Genomic DNA, 14718 nt, shown 5'->3' with positions numbered 1-14718 from the left:
AAATGGTTCTAGATAATCAGTTTCCTCCAAAACTGCCTGGAGCTGGGAGGCCACCACCCTCTCATTTACCTTGCCCAGCCATGGAAGGTTGGACACAGTTGCTTAACTCTGAGGGATCCAATGTCTTCTTCAGAAAATGTCTAATGAAGATGGGTGTTTTTATAGTGGCAAGCATCAGTTTGACTTGATCTGTTATGAATCTCTGGGCACGCATGGGATGCCTCTGCATATTTTCTTATCTTTGTAGGACCTTTTGCTATAAGTCAGTGATTGCCACTGGGGCTATTCACATGACTGTAGAAAATCGGGCTAGCCTCCGCTAGCCCAATTTTCTACAATCATGAGAACCACTGGGTTCGACTGCGAGCCCAGTGGTTCTTGAGTGGGTAACCCGCTCAAGTAGCTCGCCCCTTAAACCGGGTTTGCAGAAACCCTTTTTAAAAATCATGGTGACTCATGAGTAGACCCCCGGCGGGAGGCTCAAAAGTAGCCTCCCAGCTCAGGGGGTCTCCCCAGTATGTCCTGCGCACTCGCTCAGGGCATACTGGTGCTTCTGGGGGCAGCGTGGCCCCCGAACTCCCCAGCCCCCTGCGGCTCCATCATGGAGCCGGCAATTGTGTGGGCGGCCGTTGGTTTGGGCCGTTGGTTTGGGCGGCCGTTGGTTTGGGAAGCTCAGCGGGTAGAGCCGGCCACCCAGGGCTCCCGCTCTGATTGTCTGCAGGGAGAGCGGGCTTAGCCCGCTCTCCCCGCTGAGCTTCCCAAAATGGGTCTCACTGATCGTGAGACCCGGCTCAATGTTTTTCAAGTGGGGGCACTTTGGTCAAAAACACTCAATGTGAGAGCCATTTCTCACCATGCTAACTCCTAAACAGTGATGTCCTTTTCCCACTGTCAGAGCCCTGTTGAGCTCCACCTTGGGAGGCATAAGTAGAGCACCTGGAAGCATAGTCTTTCCCAGTGCTTCCTTTGGAGCTCTATGGAGAAAGGGCTACATTTCCCAGCACTCCATGTGTGACTTTCAACATGGCACTTGGGCTCTAGGAGGTTCAGTTTCCCTTAAAGGCACCCCATTGTGCCCTTAGTAGGTAAGTGACTATGTGGAGTATTCCATTTTAGCTGAAACGTTGTGCTGGCCTAACTATTAATCAGGGAGCCACACTTAGCGATTGTGGGTACCGCCATTGGTTCCCAAATCAAGCCTTGCAATGAAGAACACTGCCATAGGTGGACCACAGTCAGAAAGATGATCATTCTCATATTGGGGTGAATATATTTAGGCTAGAGATATTAAAACATGCAACTTTTCTGGATGTTCTAAGCAGATTGTGCTCTGTTTTGGCATATTATTATACTCATTTATACAGTTAAAAAAAACACCCAACAACTCTCCACCATATTAATTTCCACTCACTGTAGCCAAGAAGAAATTTTAGAAATAGAAAAATAAAATATGGAATAAATTTCCATCTCACATCTTTGAGTATGATGAATTGCAGATTAATTATGTTTTTTTTAAAAAGCTGTTGTCTATAGCAGGGAGGTCAGTACTGATGGCATTGTTGTAAACAAATTATGGGGTTGAGATTTTATTTTCCCAACAGTTGCTTATTATGTCTATTACATTTCTTTAAAACATGATCCGTTGTAAAATCAGTAATACTCATTTTAACCAGTTAACGAATTCATTAATCAGTTAAAAGTAAAACCATTAATTAATTTAAGAAATACTCTTGGGTTGGTTGACAGCCCAAATGAATACTGGAAAGGCAAACATTATTGTACTTTCAGAATGAGCTTTTATTGAATCTAAAACAGAAGCTTGTAGTGAGAAATCACAGAGGGGAAAGTGCCTCAAAGGCCACAAGCAAAGGCCAGTGAACTAGAAAAAGTAGTTTCATGAACAACTAATTCCTGATGACCAGAGCAAGCAAACCAAACCTTGTGCTACAGGGGAAGACAAATTAACCTGGATTTGTTAGTAGTAATGTGACATGGATAATTTTTTAAGACTTTCGTGTAAAAGATATATGAAAATGCTATCATAATATAACTATGCGATAATAATCTATGCAATAATAAACTTGCAATAATATAGCTATGATTAAGCTGTCATTCTTCATAGAGAATAATTTTACATGAGATCATTATTATTTTGCATGAGTTTTATTGTGTGCCTTCCAGTGACCCAACTCAAACGTTTCACTCCAAACTTTCACTACTTCATCCTTCATGATGGTTGAAAACAGAATTGGGTGGGATGATTTTTTTAAAAAATATATTATTTGTTTCTTATTAAGAACTGTGAAGATAATTATTGAAAATGACCATAAGCACTAATGGAAGCTCCAAGCATGAATGAAATAGTACACAGAAAAGTGTCAAGATTTCTTTCCTTCATTTCATTTCATAACTCTGGTAATAGGATTTTTTAAAAAAAAACCAAACTACAGTATTGAGTCTAATTGTATGTGGATGAAAGGGTATATAGCTTGATGTGCTTCACAACTGAAGTATATAGCATCATTTTCAGTCCTAAAACAGGGCAGTACTGATGATTTTGAAAAACACATAAAACTTTGTGCATAATTCTGTTTCATTGTTGTCTGTGCAAGATCTCTACCCAGCTCAGTTTTTAGATGTATGTGCTATAATTAGTACAGCAGATAAACATTTTATGTCCCAAAATGTGCACTTAGGGCATATCAGCATTCCAGTGTTTTCAGGGACATGCCAGCATACTGGATGGCTCTAGGAAAATGTCAAATATGCCAGTTTCTGTGTTGATCTAAACACTCTTCTAGTTAAAAGAGTGTTTAGAATTTTCAGATCTGTTCCATGCTTCTTTAATGCAGCTTGGCTGTGATGTGCGGATAGATTATAGACAAATTCATTAGACTGATTACCTTAGACAGTTAAGGAGTAAAACTATATCGAGAAGGAAGTAAAAACAACATTGCTGTTGGATTCTACTACAGACCGCCATACCAAGAAGAGGATGTGGATGATGCTTTCTTGAAACAAATTACAGATGTTTCCAGGAATAAAGAATAAGTAGTATTGGGAGGTCCTTGAAGTTTGTTGGGAGCCATATTCTCTTAAGCATCAAATCCAACACATTCTTGACATGCCTTGTTGACACCTTCCTCTCTCAGAAGACTGAGGAAGGAATGAGGGGAGCAACTGCCCTTGACAGCAGGTTGGACAATGGCCTACAGTCCCCTTCTGTGATTCTAAAAGGTCATTCTCACAACCTTTTTAGCTGGGCAGGGAGAGCATAGGGGGGAGACAATACTGATCTTATCTCCCCCCACCCCAGCCAGGCGATCTGAATCCTTGTGGAGGCTCACAGTGGGAGTCACGCACCCACATGAGCTGCACTGCTCCCGGCAGCGCAGCATTCTGGAGGCCAGCATAACACAGCCTATATGATAATTACATATCCCTAAATGCACCACGCAAGAAGCACAGTGCATTTAGGGATACCTGCCAGCAGGGTGCTCTAGGCACCTGACTTTGTGTCTTCTTCTTGTGTGTCTTCTTGTGAGCAGACACACAACTGGAGACCTGGGTACAAGGGCACCTTCGCACACTTGTACCCAGGTAAAAGCCCAGGGGAGATTCCTAGGCTAGCCAGAGAGGCAGCACCAAGATCAACCACAATTCCAGCACTTCACATGAGCAGCTCCACTCAGGACTGGTAGGGCTGGTAGGGATGATTAACTGTTTCTACCAGTAACACCGGAATTAATCCAGTCCTGAACAAGCATATTTAAAGTTATTGTTTTGGATTCAATCTGGTGAAAACAAGGAACTATTACCTTCCTTTAGGTATTGTTGATATGTTGCATCTTGTTTACTTCTCTTTTCTACTTAAAGGTACATTATGTTTTGGTGACATGGGCTAATCTTCAATGGAGTCTTAATGTCTTCCTAATTATCTATATATGCATTAATCACAGACCACAGCATGTAGCTTAATGCTTGGATTATCTTCACTTTAGAGGTAGAGATTGTACAGGATGACCTTCAAGTCCCTATGAGGGCCCTGGATTTATGAAATAATATACTTAGCTATTTTATTATGCTGTGATGGGTGGGCAGTTTTGTAACCGATATTTAACTTTCTTCTGTAGTATTAAGTTTTATCCATATGGGTCCACTGAGAAAAACAGATTTGTTTCGTGGTGACAAGTTTATGGACCTGTTCAGAAACAGGAAGGAAGACTTTTTTAAATGTGTCGGTGGCACTCTGAATATGTTTGAACAGGGAAGATTATTTCTGGACTAGGATAAATCCACATGCATTTTTGGTAGGAAGGGCAGATCTACAGCCAGGGCCACCTAAATCTTTGCTAGGCCCCAGGGAAGGATTTAAGTTCAGGTTCCCTATTTGAGTAAGTGCTGGGGGAAAATGGTTACATAAAGGTTAGTAGAAGATTATAAATAGGATAATAAAAGAAGAATGAAGGATTATACTACCAGACTAGAAATCATTTGACAGAAGTCCTCATGCTTTGGCAGTAATTTTTCAATCCCTAAACTAATCAAAGCAATTGCTGCATTTATTATATACAAGTAAAATTTGGAAAGTATACCAAAATAGAATACAAAGTAACAGAACAACACTTATTTACTTATTTATTGATAGCATTTCTTTTATCCTATTTTTCTATCACAATGGTACCTAAGGTGGCTTAAGTAAAAATAATACCAAAACTTATTAATAAATAGATACAGCAAAGCAGTGCCCTATACAAACAACAACACCTAGGCAGCTGAGCAGCTCTATTTTCAAATGCATCTTGGAATTCAAAAAGGCCAATAGACAAGCCTCTAGAAAAGAGAATTCCACAACTTGGGGGCAATGACTGATGGTGGGACGCCTTAGTATAGTGATAGTTAGGCTTGAGGGAGGACTAGGTCTCAATTTGAGTAACTGTATCGGAGGTGGGCTTCTCCAAATAAGCAAGAAAGCCCAGGAGAATCTAATTCCTATGCTAAATCCAGAGTGAGGGGCAGGGTTTACTGGACAACAGCCTATAGAGGAGTTGGGGAGGTGTGTGTTAGAGTTTAATTCTTCCCTGGAGGCCTCTGAGTGAGGTCTGATCAGCAGCTGCTGTAAGGAAAGGGGAGACTAACAGCCTTGGGCTGGGAATCAACTGGAAGTCCCTTATCTGGAAGTAAGTAGGAAGGCTAGGAACCAGTTTAGCTAGACAGGTCAGGGAATTTATTTTCGTTTAATTACTTGGATCTGACTGCATGGTTCTTGTAATTCCTGGGGAAGGGTTTTACTTGAATGGGAACAGCAATTATTGATGCCTCTATAGCTTTCCTTATCATCCAGTTATTGATAGAATCTTGTCGTTAAAGAGTGTTACTCCTTATTGGGTCCTGCCCTAGTCACACATTCTTGAAAACATAAGACTGCTCAAGCCTTTCTTGTAGGGAGAGGTTTTCCACTTTACTGTCTCAGAATATTCCCTTGGAAGGGTGAATCTGTCCATATTAAAAAATGGATGATGGCAGTTTACCTGGGATTCCGCACAGCTAGAGAAAGGATTTTGTACCCCCCCTCGCTTTGATTATTACAGGTGGGTGCACACTTTGCACACCCCACTTTTACTTGCTTGGGCTGGCAAAGGATCTTTTGAACAAGCTCGTAAAGAAATAGAGCCTAAAATCTAGACCGTCCATTTGAGAAATATGTCAGCCTTGTGTCTGCAGCTGTCCCAATATTTGAAGATGTCCAGAAAATGCAAATATGTAATTTATATGGTAATGTATATTTGTACCATGTTTATGCTCAGATATTTGCCACCCAGTTGTGAAGTTCTGAGTGGCAATTAATCTCACCCATTAGATTAATTTCCAGAAATATTTATGTATTTCATTATTAAACATATTATATACAATATATTAAATATAAATACTCTCCAAGCAGGATAATGTTTAGGATTATGCTTTATTTCATGAAGTTGTAATCAAGTCTTGGATTGCAAGCAGAAAGGGAACGTACTTCTCTATTCTACCTGCATCAACTGAACTTGCTCATTTTGGCTGATTTAAGAGACCTGCTGAATAAACAGTTTCATTGCACTGATGTAATATTAAACATGTTGTACAAGTCCTCAGCTGGTATAAATGCCCATGTCTATTGTAAATCAATTTTCCTTCAAAGTGAGGAACTGGACCAAATTTTCTAGCTCATTTCAAAGCTTGGTGTAAAGCCACAGGAATCAGTCAAACCTTGCTGTTCAGTAACTTGATGTCTTTTGTTGGTTCTTCATAAGGAATGTTCATGTCCATCTTGAAAGAAGTGATTTGAAGGACATGCGTCAAGGCTTGTTTCTGGCATAAATTCTGCTAAAATGACACTCTTTAATCTCTGTCAGTCTTGGGCTTATTGAAGTTGCAAATAAGTAAAGTTACCCCAAACCCAGAACAGAACCTCTAGAGAACCAGAACCTTCCCCCCCACCTCATTTTCTGTTTTACTTTGAAGCTGCTTACCATGTAAACAGATTCCACACTGGTGTCATGTATAGAAGAGAGTGACCTTCAGACAGTTAGCATAGTGTTTCTTGAGATAAAGGCATGTGAAAATAATCCCAAATCTAGATCCAGGATAGTAAAATTTCAGATTAAAAATTCTAATAATAACTTTGGACCAGTTTGGATGATACCTTAGCAGCCCACAGGGTTAGAAAAGGGTCGCTCTGAGAATGCACCTATCAGGATATCTTCCATAAAAGTCCTGATGCAATCCTTGCACATCCCTTTATTGCATGGGAGGGCTGTTGGTTTGAATAGCTGCTCTACACTTGCTTACTTGTATTTGGGTCATATGTAGAGCTGCTATTCAGGTGAAAATCACCACCTATGTGGGAAAGGGATGTGCCGGGAGAGTGGCAGGATTTCTGCAAAAGATGACATGGTGGGCATGCACAGTGTGTCTCTCTCTTAATTGTATGGGCTGAGGAAGAATGGTCCAAAATGGCTCTTAAAGAAATGGAGCTGAATTTAGACTCTCAAGTTGAGAGAGATACTTCAGCCTTGTACAACTACCCCAATATTAGGTGATGTCTAGATAATGCAGTTTGTAATGTACACGGTAATGGGACATGCCAGGAAGGCATCAGGATGTCCACAGAAGACATCCCAATGGGTGCACGCTTGGCACAACCCCTTTGTAATCACATGGGCTGGTAAGGTATTGTTCAAACTGGCTTTGGTATTCCAGGAACTTGAAAATTGCCATTCATTCAGTTGGTAGTGTTACAAGTTCTAGACTTGCAGATTTAAACCATGTTATATTTAAACCATATACTTACTCAAACAAAATATGTATTTAAATCAAAAACTTATATTTAAACCATATTTGATAGATACTTAATCATTTCACTCATAAAAGCCTCCAGGAAGGTAAATGATATAATATTCATGAACAACTTGTTCAGTTGCCCAAACCTGCATACAGTTTAGAAGCTAAAGCTGCAGGTATAGTGGTGGATTATCAAGCATGGATCCTCTATAGAGAAAACAAAACTGTGTTCAACAAAACATAATGAACATGTTGTTGAACCTAGCTGTATTTTCACTATGAATGGGAATGTCAATTTATAGCCCATTGTGAATTAGTTAGTAAAATAATATATTAAACTTGAGGATATTGTATGTGAGACTGTGTTTATGAATTTCTAAAAATGGACTGTTTATATGCTAGCAAATGTGCTGAAGTGGCATTTGTAATTGTCATGACATTATAGGTACTTGAGATTAGTTCAGTTCTATTGCTGACATTTAATCTTTCTTGTAAAGTGAAGACTAACCAGTGAAGAGTTTGTGCAGTAGATTAACAAACTCTACAATATCAGAACCTTTAATCATAATGAAGCTGTTTCAGAGAGATGTAATTGTGTACATTCATTGTATAGTAGAGGTGTGCAAGAGGTTTTCTTAATGCCAGGTTTCCATTCATATTTTCTTAATGAATTGCTTCATTCATTTAGTTATTCATTCATTTAAAAGCTGATTCATTGTGGACAAATCTCTCTATTTTTGTTACCCCCATTCATTTTGTTAAATAAAACAAAAAAGCCCACCCATCTGTCACGGTACAAGAAAATCACCCACCCCTTTGTTAGGCTCATCCGAGCCTCACAGACATTAGTAACAACTGAAAATTGAATTGAATGTGGCTAATATGTTCAATTTTATCTGTTTCAGGATTAATGCACAAGATTAATACTGAATATTGTGCCTATAATAAGTTTGAAAATATCCACATTGACTGTAGCAACCTCTATGACATCAAAGGGCGATCCTCCAAATTTATCTATCCTTCATCCTGAATGGATATGGAAAAATATTACTGCAGAGGTTCTCAAACTTAGGACCCCAGATATTGTTGGACTACAGCTCCCATCATCCTCTGACACAGTGCCCAAAGGCATAGGAGTTGTAGTCCAACCATATCTGGGAAACCAAGTTTGAGAACCTCTGTATTACTACATAGAATAAATTAAGTGGATGCAGGCTATACAAGGATTTTTTAAAATAAATAAATAAATAAATAAATAAATAAATAAATAAATAAATAACCACAGATCAGCTGCTATCTGTACTTATTCTGGAGGAGTGGATAATACAAAGCAAATGCAAAGAGTGTGGGTAATACAAGGGTTGTGTTTTTTTTTAACATAACTGACAATGAACTGCAGGTTATACTCGTGTGCAGGTTATGTTTGCAGAAATATGGTATGTCACAGGAGAAGTCTAAAGTATGAGTGCTACAAATGTGTACTATTCTAGAATCTCCTGTGCCTTGATGTTATTTTTGCTGCTAATCTGCACAGAAGAGGCAGACGGCCGTGTGGGCCTGATTCTTTGCCCTACTCAGGCCAATAGGGACTTCTGCTCATATCTACCCACTGCTTGTGTTGTGTGGCACCTGTGCTACAGGTTGACTGTGGATATCCTAAACTCACTTGTGAATATTAAACGTAAAGCGATGGGGGCTCTTTATGTGTCTCTCTGGAGAGTTATTGGGAAAAGCTCGGGCTTCCTGAGAATTCCTCAGTGCTAAAAAGGGCCCAAGCCCTTCATCCCTCTAATTTTTCAGTAAAATTTCCCTTTACCTCTTACCAAAAGTTTACAAGTTGTTGGATGGAATGGCAGCTGATGGGGCTTTTGATTATTCCCATGAAGTTTTTAACTCTGTAATGGAGGCTTTTGAGTATCCTCAGATCTCCCAGTGTCAATGAGAACTTTGGGAAATCTTTGGTAATATTTATAGGCCACTTTTAATCAAAAATATTCTCAAATTGGTTTAGAGAGGAGGAGGCAGAGGAGGTGGTGGGTCAAAATAAATATTTTTTTAGAAGAAAAACCCTAAACTTTCAGAGTAAGCAATACAAGATCTCTGATCTGAGCAATACAGGCTCAGAAGTTTTCTTTAAAGAGTGAAGAAACAGCTTTCAGCTTAGCTCTTGGAACTGTTGTTTCTTATTCATCCTGATCAATGAGTAAAGAGGTATTAACAAAACTACACTTCCCAGAGTTCATGCCTGCAGGGACATTAAAAGACCCTTTGGCTTTACTTTAAAAGTGTTTAGTCCTCTCTACTGTCTTGCATCATGATGTGTTTGTGAAAATGTGAGCAAGGAGGGTAGATGAGCAGGGAAACTGGCTATGAAAGAACATTATGAACCAAAGTGAAATTTGGAGTGGGTTTGGGTTTTTAGTGCTAGAGCAATTCTGACCTGGGAAATTTTTTTCTAAACTCCAGATTTCTGAAATTCTTTCCCATACCTAATTACAAGTCCTCCTTGAGCAGTTCTATGTGACTTTTTAGTTGGGCCATTCAGAGCTGTCCCTGGATCTCTGACAACAACAATTTGAGCAACTTTATGCAACAACTATTAAACTGTGGCTCCCCCAGGAAACACAAAATGTGAAGGGTAGATAAAAAATTCCTAAACACATAGGTAATGTGTGAGGTGTCGGAGCTTAGCATTCAGGTCTCCCCAGAATGGATCCTTAAGTGTTTTAGGGATGCAAGTCTTCTCCTGGACTGCTGTCTGTAATATTGGTATAGGCACAGCAAGCCACAATTGCTATGAAAGAGCTACTTTCAATTGCTGTGAAAGTACTCTTGGAGATAGCCACAATGATCACTGTGGCAATTTCTGTGGCAATTTCTGGAGAGAGAGATGCAAGGTCATGTATCATCCTATTGGTAATGACTGCAGTTGTTACTTACTCCCACATTCTTTACTCAGGAGGAAACTCCCCAGCCTCCCTAGAACTTTCCCTAGAGAAAACATGTGGTGGAATTGCATCTGGGAAACTTCTAACACCTTGAGCAGTATTTCCAGTCATTTACAGACTTTTTGTTTTAATCTGCCAGAAATACTGTTAGGAAGACCACACGCAAAACCATTTCACTCTGTACAAATGTCTTTTGCTGAGGGGGAGCTGTTGTGTGAATTTTGATTTACTGGTGGTACTAAAAAAGGAGGCCACACCACCTAAGAAATGGATGACAGCATCTGAAAGTGGTTCCAGCGTTTTAAAAGCAATTACAGAGGTAGATTTATGAATCAAACCTGTTCTGTATATTTGCTAAAAAGCTGTGGGTTTAATAACCCAAAGGAGAAAAACAGCTACATAATACCAAACTTAACAGGACATTCCAAGTACTTGCTTGATATGTGTGTGTGTGTGTGTGAGTGAGTGTGTGTGGAGAGAGAGAGACAGAGAGAATGCAAATACTGAAGCCATCCTTAATACCGGACTTCCTGGACAAAAGCAAACAAAGCTGGGGGTATGAGAGGATTTCTTAAGAAATACTGAGGGAATGGCAAAGAAGTAATGCATTCTTCACTCCAGTGGAAATTAATGGAGCATGCATTCTTCATTCGCAGTCTATTTGAGGCTGTAACAGGGGACATCACATCTGGCACAACTAGTTTGAGTCATGTTATTCCACTTATAACATCATCTGGACCTTAGGAAATGGCTTTTTGAAAAATAAGGAATACTGTATAGGACCTGACATTAGCCTTGTTGAAAGGCAATGATGAATTGCAGAGCCTTGACAAAACTCAGGGCCTCATTGCTAATGCCCCATATTTGGAGGGAATTCCCTTGCATTTTATTACATCAAATTACCTGCTCCTGAACATTTTAACTGCCCTTTAAGTGCTAGCCTCAGAGCAAATAAGGGGTACATATTCCTGGTAGGGTTTTGAAGCAGTCTAAAAGGAACTTCCTTGTTTTATGTGGTGGTTGTTTTTATCTGATTACTGGCTGACATCCAGAACAACCTACCAGTAGGGCACCTGGAAGTTGTAGCCACGCAACAGAGAGCTCCCTTACTACCACTCTGGCCCTGCAGCTTCGGATGTGATGCACGGGGAGTGAATTTTCATTATTTGCCCTGGTTTCGGCCACGTAGCCCTCAGAGACAGATTTTCAGGTGACACAGGGAAGAGCCAATTGTCCAAATTTTCTCCCACCTGTTGCATACAGGGTCCCTGAGCTTCCCCCTGAGTGGGGATGCATCTTCTAGCCATGCTACTGGTAGACTGCTCTGCATGTTGAACATTGAGGCTGTTCATATAAGCATCCCTTACCTGGGCTTGCATAGCCCTATCCGGGTAGGGCTGTTCATGTAGAGTGCCGGGATTGGGCCCAATCCTGGCACTGCCCCACTGAGTAGCTGAGTTACCCCCCCCCCCCGTCTATTACCGGGGTAGAGAGATGCGAGCCCACACTTACACCTCAGATCCTGGTTGTGTGTCTGCTCGGGCTGCCTGCAGCCTGAGCAGACCCAGAGCTGGGCGCCTAGAGTGCCCGGCAGCGCTGAAATCCCCCAATACACTGTGCTCCTCATGCAGTGCTTTGAGGGATTTCTGGAAGCTTCACTTCAACTGAGCTTCATTTCCCCAGCCTCCAGATGGTGGCATGGCTCCTGGCAGCACCGCTTGTGTGGGCACATGAGCCACACAGCCCAAGGAAGTGAAGAGAATGTGTGTGTGGGGAGTAAGAGTGATCCTGCCTTCTCCCCAGCCTGCTCCACCCCTCCATACAGGGGCATGTGGACGACCTTATTGTTAGATGCCTGGCATGACTTGTCCTAAAGAACAGGGGATAAATATTTTCAGTCAAATAAATCATTAATAAATATAAGGAGAGCAGGACAGAATAAGTCATTGAAACCTACAACTGTTATTACTAATGCTAGAGAGCAGCCTTTATTCCTAGTGAAGACAATAGCTAAAAATGCTATGAGGAAGCCTGCTTAGGATCTGTCCACCTCTTAATGTTCTGTTAAGTTTGGTATTATTTAGCTGTTTTTTCCCCTTGCATGATTAACAGGAGCTTCCGAATTTCACCATAGGTATTTTATATCATTTATCTGCTCATAGAAATGTGAAGCATTTCAGTTCTGACATGATGTTATGTGTCTCAGCTGTATATCATTAGCTGCTGTAATCAAGGGCAGGCAAATATTAAATATTGTGAAAAATATGAGTTGAATTCTACTATATATTATGGAGCATGTGAGAGGGATATTAGATACAAATCTTCAACTTTTTGGTGGCAGCTACATGTTTGTTATGAACTTTAACTTGGCTCATAATCATGGGGAATAGGGGTTATCAATTTATCATTTCAGCCTACAGTATTTCCCCCCATCCTGCAGCTGCTGTTCACATTCGAGATCCAAAACAGCAACATTTCCTCTGCCCAAAGCAGCGCAAGGTCGCATGGTGTTAGGTGTTGGATGTACTAGACTTGTTCATATAACTGTCAGCAGGATAGGAGAAACACCTAGCCTGGGCCGGAGAGCTGGGCACACTCCTGATTTTTGGCTGTGTTCTTGCAAACATTAAGGTCGGAAGTGATTGTGTGTGGGGCAGCAGCCGGGTAGGATGGATTTTCCTCCTACCTTGGTAAAAAGCTGACAACCTGCTCATCCTACCTAGCTCCTGCCTCGCACATGATTGTCACCCTGATAATGTTTGCAAGCACACGACTGAAAACCAGGAGCATGCCCAGCTCTCCTACACAGGCTGAGCCCTTCTTCTGCCTTGCAGGTAGTTGTGTGAACAAGCCTATTATATCCATTTGGGCATCCACAGCAATACAAACCATAATTTGAGAATGCAAAAAACCCATGCTGTTTTGAGCAAACTATGAGCAATCTGAGCAATGCAAGAACTTAACGGGTTTAAGGAAATTAAAACCCTTGAGCTCAATACATGTTTGATCGCCCCCATAGTGGCAATATTAACTTTAATTTTCTTCTATCTGCTATTCTTGATGTTTGCGTGGACCCATCATTCCTGTCCCAGGATTTACAGGCAGTTTACATCAAGTTCCACCCTTTGGCAGCTCACTTGGCCACCCGTTAGGAGTGTTCAGTGAGCCAACTGGAAGAATCAGAAGAACCTCCTGGCAGGGTAGCTTCATGTGAGCATGGAGAGTACTTATGATCCATGATCAGTGCATACAAATCAATAAATAAAACACAAGATCACCTGTGGTGATATTAATCATCATCATCATCATCATCATCATTAAAATCCTTTCCTCTGAAACAAATTTATCATTGAGTACTGAGAGATTGGGTTCAGAGAGAACTTCTGCTGAGTTCAGTATTTCCCCAGTTGCTTTGGAGATAAAAGGGAGGGCTCAATCCTTTCTTTGTCCCCACAGTTATCACTGTAGGGAAAGAGTGACTGGGAGAGAGTGTCCCCCTCCCTTCAGGTGCTTTAGAACAGAAGAAAAGTATCAGCCTCTTCTTGCTTCTGAAGTGACCATAAGAAGAAATATGGGGTGGGCCAAAACTAGCTGGTGGGAAGACCATGGTGAGGTCTGCACTGTGGTGCAAGGACTCTCATGAGAGAGCTTCACCAGAGTTGTTCCATCTAGTGTTTCCTGGGAATGGGTAAAAGAGAGAGAACCTTGAGGAAGCCAGCATCTCAGTCCAAAGACCTCTTGGCGTGTGGTAGTGATGAGCATCTATCCCAAGTTGTTCTGTCCAGGACTCCCTTGTTTTGGTGTATAAGAAGGTAGCTGTGCTTGCTTTTCCTCTGTCAGTGCACACTTTCTGTCTCCTGCTGGCCCAGAGCTAGCACCTGCATGCTGTTTTCTGCTGCTGTGGATATTCCCTGACAACATGAGAGAAGCTTGTGTGCCACTGGGGTTGTGGAGAGATGCTTCAATCCCCCTTTTAGTTTTCAGGAAGGGTGTCATCACTACCCCTGGTAGCTGCAGTCTGAGGCGGATTAAGCTATTTGCTGCGCATAGGGGACCATAGATTTGCAGCCCCAGCAAGGGTTCCCCTATACAAGTAAAGGGCTTGGGGGGGGGTTAAATCTACTTTTAAAACGTTTTCAGTCCATTTCATGCCTCGCGTGCGTGTGTGCAGAGGCCCCAGAATGTGACCTGTCATTTGGGAGGTAGGTGCACCTGTGGGAGGAGCTCTCACCTCCATCTCTGCCGCCATCCCACCACATGCACGCATGAAGACAGCCTGATGACCTGTCATGATTTGGGAGGCAGGCGGGCCCACTAGGAGCTCTTACCGCCTTTGCACAGTGGCGGTTTTAAATGTTTTCAAAGTAGATTCAACTAACTTCCCCTGCCCCTCAAGTGCAAGTGGCGGATTAATGCATAGGCAAATTTGCTGATACTCAACATTTGCTCC

This window comes from Hemicordylus capensis, chromosome 4, assembly GCF_027244095.1.
Source record: "Hemicordylus capensis ecotype Gifberg chromosome 4, rHemCap1.1.pri, whole genome shotgun sequence".
Lineage (NCBI taxonomy): Eukaryota > Metazoa > Chordata > Lepidosauria > Squamata > Cordylidae > Hemicordylus > Hemicordylus capensis.
Note: the sequence above shows the minus strand (reverse complement) of the source record.